This window comes from Notamacropus eugenii, chromosome 3 (assembly GCF_028372415.1).
Source record: "Notamacropus eugenii isolate mMacEug1 chromosome 3, mMacEug1.pri_v2, whole genome shotgun sequence".
NCBI classification, from domain to species: Eukaryota; Metazoa; Chordata; class Mammalia; order Diprotodontia; family Macropodidae; genus Notamacropus; species Notamacropus eugenii.
The window spans coordinates 83,242,399-83,253,311 of NC_092874.1; positions in this window are offsets into that span (position 1 = coordinate 83,242,399).

Sequence of the window (10,913 nt, forward strand, 5' to 3'; positions counted from 1 at the left end):
GACATCCCCTTGACTTCCAGTTTTTGGCAACTACAAACAGAATAATTTTTAAAAAGAAAATACATGTGATATAAAAGCAGAAGGCTTATTTTTTAAAGTAAACTTTTTTTTTTGTCAAAAGAAGAAGCCTATGGCAAAGACAGAAGACATAAAGAGCCAAGTGGAGACGTATGTCCAGCTGCCGAATGTCCTTCCACCATCCTGCAATGGTCCAAAAGGTACATCATCTAGGGCCCAGATATTGTCAGGCAAGCTTATCAAAGTTTGACCAGTCAGCTTTGGTGTCCAACACTTAGTGAATCGCAGCATCATGCAAAACACTGTACAATGGAAAGCATGAGTATTGAGAACTAGTCTTCAGGAAGACTGGCAAAAGGAGTGATGGTAACAGCCTGGGGAAGAGAAATCAGGAAGTCACTTCTATCCAATGATGGAAAAAGATGGAATTAAAATGGAAGTAATGAGGTCAGAACCTCCTGGCTATACATTTATAGGAGACTGGAATGTATTATTACCAAGCTAGGCTGTAAAGTCATACGCTCTGGATTCTTACCAAAAAGAATAAATAATTATGGTGTCTGACAAAATGTGACCTCTCGGGGCATTTTGCCTAGCTAGGATCTCAAAGTGGCAAAATCATTGCCCTCTACTCCAGCCACTTGGTGTGATATGGGCACCGATGTCATTATGCCATGCCATCTGATGGCATCTGGGTAGAGGCAATGACAGTAACTAGATGCCATTCATACCAGTGGCTAGATCACACTAACCCAGTTCTCTTCATCTTATGAATGGATTGAGGTGCATTGTCAGAAATCACTGCCCATTCTTGTGTAAGGCTAGTCAGGTTTAAAGGCAGAATGATCTCATGTAGCCCCTACCACATTTATGACAATGTTCGACAAAGGACTAAATGCGAATGGGAAATGACTAATACGGAATGGCTCCTTTTAATGGAACTACGGGCCATTAATATTAGCAGGGGGTTATTGGCTGTTGTGCTTTGTTGTCGAAGAAGACCAAAATGACATCACCATGATAAAGTGAAATTTTAGTGTGTCCGACTGTATCTGATCAGACCAATCCAAGCTCGGAATGCCCTACCACAGGTTGGGCACAGATAGTATGTGTGAACATTTGGGGTGGATACTCCAAATTTGCACATCCTACATTTACTTTGTGCAGTCTCAATTCTGCTTTGCTCATAGAACACAGCACCCTTTCTGATGTGGGCATGCCATGCCAAGTGGTCCTGTGCCAGTGTCTCCTATGTTGCACAGTCAAATCCAAAGTTCTTGAGAGAGACTTTGAGACTGTCCTTGTATCGCTTCTTCTGACCACCATGAGATCGCCTGCCCCATGTGAGTTCTCCATAAAATAGTCTTTTTGGCAGGTGTACATTTTGCATTTGAACAACATGGCCAGCTCATCCCAAGGGGGCAAGCATATATTTACTACCTGCTATGTGCCAGGCACTATTCTAAGTGCTTTACAAATATTATCTCATTCGATCCTCACAACAAGCCTCTGAAGTGCTTTTAATTATCAATTTTTTACATTTGAAAAACTGAGGTAGACAGAGGTTAATTGACTTGCCCAGAGACACACAGCTATGAAGTTCCTGAGGCTGGATTTGAATTCATCTCCCTGATTTTAGGCCCAACACTTTTATCCACTGTTCTGTCTAGCAGCCTCATAGTAACAACTTGCATTGGTAATATTTTTTCAAAGCATATTCACACACAGTATTTCATCCTCAAAATATCTTTTTTGTAATTTGCAAGGCAGATGCGGTCACTTAGGTAGAGAGGGCCTGTGTGACCTGCCCAAAGTTATGTGCCTAATTGGTGAAAAGGTCCAGTTTTCTTTCTATTACACCATGTAGTCTCCCACCCAACTGACTCTTTGGGGACATAATTGTCTGGAGAAACTTGGCAGGAGCCCAGATATGGGAAAGGCAGAGTGCCAAGAGTAAGCAAGCAGAGAGATTCTGAGAATAAGAAAGAATGTGAGTTCATTTGTCCATCTTTCTATCTACATCCCTATATTCTGTCCATATGACCAGCATTTTAATGGTGGGTTTGCTCTTCAAAGGCCAATATAATATTTTCACTCTGCCTGTACACATTATATATGTGCATATATAACGTATGTTACTATAAATTAAATAGAAATCACAAGAAATACAAATTAAGAAACAAAAAATGAAAGTATCCAAAAACCCACATAATCTGAGGTGTGTGTGTGTGTGTGTGTGTGTGTGTGTGTGTGTGTGTGTGTGTGTAGTGCCAGTCCTACTGATCACTCCTTTCATTACCTCATGTAGATCTTTTCATATTTTTCACCTCAGATGCTAGCTGTGTGACCTTGGACAAGCCATTTCACTTTCCTGTGCCTCAGTTTCTACTTCTGTAAAATGAAAGAGTTGGACTCTGACCTCTAAGGTCCCTAACAACTCTGTGATGTTAATTATAATAATAATAATTAATATATGGCTCTTTAATATTTACGAAGTACTTTACTCACAATCTTCACAACAACTCTATTATTATCCTCATTTTTACGGATGAGAAAACTAAGGCTGAGAGAGTAAAGTGACTTACCCAGGGTCACATAGCTACTAAGTATCTGAAAAAGTCATCCAAGCCCCAAGTCCAGTGCTGTGTTCATTATACCACTTATCTGCCTATGACTCATATATGTCATATTTATGACATAATACTCCCTTAAATATAATAATTTATTTAGTTATCCTCTGATTATTGGATATATAGGTTGCTCCCAGAGTTGTTGTTGCTGTGGTTTTACTACTGTAAATAGAATAGCTACAATAAAAAAAAAAAGACCCTTTTATGGTGCTTAAGGGGCATAAAGCAATGGAACGAGTGAGTCCGAACAAGGGATCAGTTTGGAAACTCAGTGAATTTTGTCATATCATGCTCTGAATTGTATAAATGATCACGAACAAATTATGATTTTTTCTTTTGAAAATTGTTCATTTTGTAACTGTTCCAGAGGCATATAAGTGGGAAATGCTTCAAATTCAGACAGAGTAATGGACTGCATACTTGTTGTAGCTTAGTAAACTTCAGAGTTGCATTACTCAGGTTGATAAGTTATTGGTTACGGGAAATCTCAAAGAACTTTTTCTAAGTTGTAAAGGGTTTGCAGTTTGCATAGATGGAGGGGATACTTACACAGAAGAAAATATAGATCTTTGAATTATTTTAATAATATGAAAATGCAGATTGTTCATGAGAGTTTATCTTAAAATTTGCTACCTTGTTAAAGTCACTTATTACCTTGATTCATTTTTTTATTAGATTTTCTAGATGTTTAATCGTCATTTGCAAACAATCTGTGATTGATGACCTCTTCATTGACAATGCTGATTTCCTCATTCTTTTATGCCTTATTAGTACAGTCAATATTTCTAAAACTGTTAAATACAGAAGTAGCAAAGACAAGTCACCCTTCTTAGAGCCTGTCTTAAGCAGGAATTCTTCCGACTTGAAAATCGTTCCTGCTAACTGCAGCCCACTACTATTTTTGTCTTTATTAAGCTTCTGGTTTGCCTATCTATTCTGCAAGACTCTAGCTTCGTAGAGACTACCCCTAATTCTCCAGCTTGTGCCCATGCTACTTCAGTCCTCAGATGTAATCAGTCTACATGGTGGTTATAGATTGCCTCATGGGAAGTGGAGTCTTTATTCTCTCTCCCAAAGAGATCTATGCTCTAATCCTAGACAGCCTGGGAAATGTGGTCCTTCTCCTACTCTGACTCTATCTATTAAATCCTGGCCTATGCCTCCTGGGAAATGTAGTCCTTTCCTTTCCCCACACCCCACTCCCATCCCCAGCCATATCTCTTACTTATGTTTTCTGGTATTCCTAATAATTTTGAGATTTCCTCTCCTTTCTCTCTCCTTGATATCTTTAACTTTCACCTGCTTTGCTTCCAAATCTTTCTCCATTTGACTTATTTTCCGAGCTTACTTTTCCACTTTCTGTCCTCTACTGTATTACTCCTGTGCTTTTGATTTCTTCCATTGCAATTTTAAAATTCCCTATGCTATTTTACATTTTGATGACTTTTTTCCATTTGAGATTTCTTAGCTATATTCAGTTCTGCCCTAAATCTTTCTCATATTTTTGATATTTTAAAATCTTTCATGAGTTTGTCTGTTATCCATTTGAGCTTAACTCTCAGAATTTCTCACGTTGTTTTTTGTTTCCTTTTGATAATGTTTTGAATGAATGAAAAACCATTTATTAAGTTCTTACTGTGTGCAAAGTAAGCACTGGGAATAAGAAAATAGACGTGAAAATTTGTATGTATTTCTGCTTGTGTTTTTTTCCTCTGGTTTCTCTTACTCCATGTTTTTTGTTTGCTTTAAATTGTATTAGAAATCTTCGGTTAATAGGAACCTTTTGTTGGGTTTTGATTTTCTTATAAAAATTTATGAGTTTTCTGTGTTTCAATTGCTATTTTTTGAAGACTTAAGAATTCTACTCTCCTAGTCCTCTTCCTTGAAAAAAAAATGGATATATTTATTCATATAATTTTCCCTCTCCCTTCCCAATATTTTCATTCTAAAAGAGTAGAGGAGCTGGGAAATTTTATGACATCTGGATCTCTGCCCTTGATCAGTCTCAGCAACTTCAAATCTTACCTTCAGGTACTGATTCATAGAGGTACGCAGCAGAGTTAAGTAACAGCTTAGCTGGAATCCTGTATCCTCCTGCATTTAAAGCTCTTCACAGCCTGGCTCCAAGCTACCTTTCTAGGCTTATTATGGATTACTCCCCATTCATTCACTGTATGGTCCAGCCAAAATAGCCTTCTTGCTGCTCTTCACACACAATATTTTGTCTCGCATCTCTGTGCCTTTACATAGTCGGTTCCTTACACCTGTGATGCATTTTCTTCTCAACTTTCTTACCATCTCTAGTTTCGGACAAATTCACCTTTCCTGATTCCCTCCAGCTACTAATGCCTTCCCATCCCCTCCAAAGAATAATCTCTATTTTTTGTGGCTATATTTTGCACATATTTATACAGATATATTTCCCCCAATAGAATCCGAGTTTCTTGAGGGAAGAGTCTGTTTCTTTTTTGTCCCTGACCCATAGTAGATGCTTAATAAATACTTTTTCTATTAATTAATAGAATCTATTTCTCCCGTTTCTTAAGAATTCCTCATTGCTGAAAATGAAAGCTTTAAGAAAGATTATCTCTTTTATAGAAAATTAAAGTTGTGCAAGTGATTGAAACACATTGAATGTAAAGTACTTCTTCCTTTTAAAAACTAAAGTTTGATTTTTAAAGATTTTAAAGATTTTGGGGCAAAGAGAGACATGAGCAGGCGGTAGCTATAATCTTAGAGCAGTTCTGCTGCATCCACACAAAATTTCTCTTCCAATTGAATGCATACTCCAAAGTAGTTTTGTTTCCATTTTCGTATGCCCCCTGCCTGGCATGTAGTAGGTCCTGGTGATACTTGCGGACTAATTGCTTGATTTAGGAACTGATATTCCAATACCTCTGCCCTAAGGGAAGCAGAAAAATAAATGTAGGTCTGGAGGAGTGAGTTGACTGGGCAGAGAGAGAGAAATAAGTGCCAACTTGCCTGACTTTCTCTTAGCCCATACAGGGGCAAGCATCCGGCTGCTTCCTCAATTTACCCTTCATCTCTCTGGTTAAATATCAAGTCTGTTTTATCTGAAGATGCCCCAACAAGAACACACTTGCTATTTTAAAGTTGTTGTTTTAAAGCAGGAACATGAGAGGATGAGGAGAAAAATGAAGGATCCATGGAATAAAGTATATTATCATAGGAATAAATGTCATTTTTATGGAGCCTTCCAGTTTGCAAAACACATTCTCATTACATTCTAATCATAGCCCTGAGGTGAATTCCTCAATGAATCAAAGTATCCGTAATCTCTGATACGGGCACACCCACAAATGATACAGAACATTATGCATGCACTTCTACTCCAATGCCCTTTGCACCTTTCCCCTTCCTTCTTCCTCACCCACCCTTTCCCCTTCCCCTGCCTTTTTCCCATGTGCACCTTACAGGAGTCCACCTTACATGGTGGAGGACTTTTTTCTAGGTCTTCATTATTAAGTGATTATGGGAGACAGTACTTGGATGATTTATTTGTTAGCACTTACTCTACTTGACCAGCCCACCTCTCTTGTTGATTAGGCTTTCCGGAGTAATATCTTTTACATCACTTCATGCATGTGAGTGATCATTGTTAATAAGCTACCTCCCATTTAGACCTGCGATATCTCTCCATTACCTTTTGGATCACTGACAGTTTTCACACTTCACATATTGTAGTGCTTCATGATTTACCGCCATAAAGCACTGGTGAACATGCACTGGTGTTTCCATAAATTCTGTTGGCTTGTTTGTTTGTTTTCAGGGAGCAGCTTGGAGCCATGCAAAGTCAAGTCAGCAAACATTTATTAAAGAAGCCTTTTCTGATCCCCCCCCCCCTTTAATGCTAATGCCTTCCCTCTGAGATTATCTCCAATTTATCTGGCAGATAGCTTGTTTTTGTACATGGTTTGTATGTTAGCTTCCCCAGTAGACTATGAGCTCCTTGAGAGGAGGGACTTTCTTTGTACCCCAAGGGCTCAATACAGTTCTGGCACACAGGAAGCACTTAATAAACGTTTATTGACTGATTATTGTTTTTGTTCAGTCATGTCTAATTCTTCATGAACTCATTTGGGTTGGGATTTTTTTGGCAAAGATATTAGAGTGATTTTGCCATTTCCTTCTCCTGCTCATTTTTCAGATGAGGAAACTGAGGCAAACAGCATTAAGTGACTTTTCCAGGGTCACACATCTGGTAAGTGTCTGAGGGAGGGTTTGAACTTATGGACCTCTATCCAGTACACTACTCAGCTGCTCCTTGATTGATTGACTGCCTGCTATGTGCTTGGCACAACTACTAATGAGTTTTATTGACTGATTGACTGAGTCCTAGTCTGTATTAAGCCCTGGGCTTGTAAAGAGAATAAGTAGTAGGTAAAAAGTAACAGAGACAAAACCAGTGTCATGGATTGTAGCATAGATCAAGGGGAGTATGATATAAGAAGACTGGGAAGGTAGGAAGGGGTCAGATCACAAATGGCTTTAATAACTTTTATATTTAAAAGATTTTATATTTGTTCCTAGAGGTAATAGGGAGTCCTTGGAGTTAATTGAATAGGAGACACATGGTTAGATTTCCATTTAAGGAAGGTCCCTTTGACAGCTGAGCAGAGGATTGATGGGAGTAGGTAGAAATGAGGCAGGGAGACCAAACACCAAGCTACTGCAGTATTCCAGGCATGAGGTGATGAGGGGTCAAGCTAGGGCAGCACCGGTGTCAAAGGAGAAAGGAGAATGTAGATGAATGATGTCGCAAAGATAGAATTCCTAGGAGTTGGCAACAGAAAAGTACTATACAATTTCTGAAATGCTGTCTTCCTCCTATTGAATTCTATGCCCAACCTACTGCCCAGCTAAGGTACACATACAAGATATGTGCTCTCAAAGATTAGCTCAGTGGGGTGTCCATGCACATTAGTCTGGGAAATAGGCATTCCGTATCCACTGGGGCTTTTCCTCTGTGGATTGTTAGGCTCAAGTCTTTTGAGTTGTTGCAGAACTCTTTGGGAAGATCTGTAGTCTTTAGACATTTGGCATAATCAGTACAATGCTGTCCACAAATAAGAGCTTTATGGATGACCTCACCAATTACATGGAATTCCTCTATAATCTGGGCTCTGTGCTGTATACACTAATGACAGAGACAAACTCCTCGGCTGAGCAAATGTTTCCTTATTCTATGTTTTGCTTGATATTGTAATTGGAGGATCACTGAACAATGTTTCTTTTCTATTAGGACATAGTTTCATTTTTTGTGTTATTGCTATGTTCTTTAAGAATGACTATTTTGCAATATGTTATATATGTGCTATCTTTTTATATGTCCACCTTCTCAACAAAATCACTAAATCTTACAGAATATATTGGCTTAATGTGAAGGAACTTTTTGAATTTATAGAATATCTCTAACTCTTTAATCTCTTTCCTCAGAAGAGGGAATTAAGCAGTTTGGGTTTTTTGGGGAGGAAATTGAAGTAAAGTGACTTGCCTAGGGTCACACAGCTCATAAGCATCTGAGGGTGGATTTGAGTGAACTCATATCCTCCTGACTCCAGGGCTGGTATTCTATCCAGTTAAATAGATGGTAAACACATAAACTGCAGTTTTCTTCATGGTAGCCTTTTTTTTTCCTCTTCTGCTCGTCATGAATATTGCAAGGCAAGATGACCAAATAGCCCATGAAATGATGATTCTTGCTATCTTTGGACAGATGATGAAACCAACCCTAATCATTCTTTTGTTCACACATCAAAGAAAATGAACCATATCTCCCTTTAGATAAATCTTCCTTATCACTTTTGGTTTCATTTATAGCAAGATTGTCAATATTGAGATAGCTAATTTCCTCTAGTAGCATGTTAACTGGATTGCTGAACCAAGATCTCATAAGGAAAATACCAGTGCTTAAGTCAAGATTTATAGATGGTTTAAACACTGTTTTCTTGGTGTTCCTTGGACCTTTTTCTGACTTTCTGCCACTATCATTACAGAAGAAAGAAGGGGACACATAGGTAGATTGGCACTATCATGGTTATAAAAAAGACCCACTGCTCTAAGTTTAGGGTACAAGTATTCTGTGACAAAGCATGGCAGGCAAATGCCAGTTGGCTTACACAGAGAGAGATCTAAGGGGCAAGAAGGCGCTAACTACAGGCTATTTTGTATGCATAGAATCAAGTGAAGAAAAGTCAGGGACAATTATGCAGGACCACAAATTGTTACTAGGTGGGAGGCAGAAATATTCTATACAAAAACAAATCAGTCTTGCAGTTATCTTGCAACCTTGGTCATCATTAGTGATACGAGAAACCCCTGTGAGGACAAGAGCAAGGTATTTAAAGTCTTGCAAAAAAATCGAGAAGAAAAGAAAAACTCAAACATAAAGGACAGTAGATGGTGTCTTGCTCCATTTACACTAAAAGGGAGGCAGATTTGAAAATGGAGTTACCCATTTCAAAATCGGGATCATAAAGAGCTTCCCTCTCATTGTCTCCACAATACTACTGGTATTTTCATCTTCATTTTGTACATTTAGGAAACTGAGATACAGACAGGTGGTGATTTTCTTGTGGTCACAGAGAAAGTAAGTATCAGAGGCAGGATTTTAATGTGAGTCTCTGCTGTCTTCAAGGCCAACGTTCTTTCTTGCATCATAAGCTTCTTGAGGTCAAGGGCAAGATCTTATCTAAACTTTGTATCTTCCCCACTGTCCAGCTCAGTGGTCTACACACAATGAATACATAATTAATGTTTGTTGAATGAATGAATGAGCTGGTGCAGAAGGTTATTATTATATGTGAAAAATGCTTTTCTTTATTCTCATCTTGAAAATGTGAGTATGAGAAAAATATATCTGAGGGGAACTCATGGGTAAATTTGCTATTTTATTCATTCTTATCTTGATATTTATCATTTATTCAGGATTTATGCTCTACCTATTTTCAATAACAATTTGAAGTGACTTTTTGCTTTTATAATAAAATATCATTATGAAAAGAAAGCCAAAAAGAGAAGAATTACACTCAGTAGAAGCTAATACAATTTCCAATCAGTTTGTGGAAAGAGCAAGCTATATTTGCTATTTATCTTCTTAAGGGAGACTCTTGTAAATTTCATTTTAATAAGCAGCCTTGTGTTTTAGCGAAGGAAAATGGCAGAAGATAGTTTCTCCTTCTATTTGCTTTCCTATCTGATGCTTCCTTTCACATGCTGTAGATTTGCTGTAAAATGCACAGCTCAGTTCATCCATAAAGACAGGAGAATTCAGTCACCCGAAAGGAGGAAGCAACCTTAGTTCAGAAATAGTCTGGGAGCTCAGAAGATGGAGAACATCAGTTTCAACTCCACCACAAAATGGTCAGTGAAGGTGACAGAAAAGTCATGTTATAGGCTATGTCTATACAACACTATTATAACTCTTCAGGAAGTTTAAAAAAAAAGTCTAAGAAAGGCAGGTAGGTGGTGAAGTGGATACAGAGCAAGGACTGGAATCAGGAAGACTTAATTTCCTGAGTTCAAATCTGGCCTTAGACACTTACTAGCTGTGTGACCCTGGGCAAGTCACTGAACCCTGATAAAATGAGCTGGAGAAGGAAATAGCAAACTCTCCAGTATCTTTGCCAAGAAGACCCCAGATGAGGTCATGAAGAGTCAGATACAATTGAAAAATGACTGAATAGCAGCAATAATTGGATTGGTCCCTTCCAACTGAAGCTTATGTGGCCAATATCTTTAACTCTGTCTGTATCATGTGTGCCCTATGTCCCTCACAGAATGCTAGAATCTCAGAGTTGGAAGAGAACTTAAGAAACATACCTAAACAAGAATCCCAACTTCAACATCCCATATACAACAAAGGGTCATCTGGTTCCTGCTTGAAGACTTCCAAGAGAAAACGCCCTCTCCTTTCCCAGATAGCTCATTGCCCTTTTGGCCAATTCTGGGTACCATGTTTTAGGAAGTACTTGACAAGTTAGAGTGTATAGAAGAATGTGGCAAGCACTGGCAAGAGCTTCAAAGTCTTGTCATACCAGGATGTGGTAAGAGAACTTGGAGATGTCTTGCTTAGAGAAAAGAAGACCTTGTGGTAACTTGGTAGCTATCTTCAAGTATGAATTGAATACAATACTACAGATATAGTCTGACCAAGAGGGGAAGAATATTATGATTACACTAACTTTCTTTAGGAAACTATGACTCTATTAATGTAGTCCAAGACCATCTTGGCTTGCTTTGTTT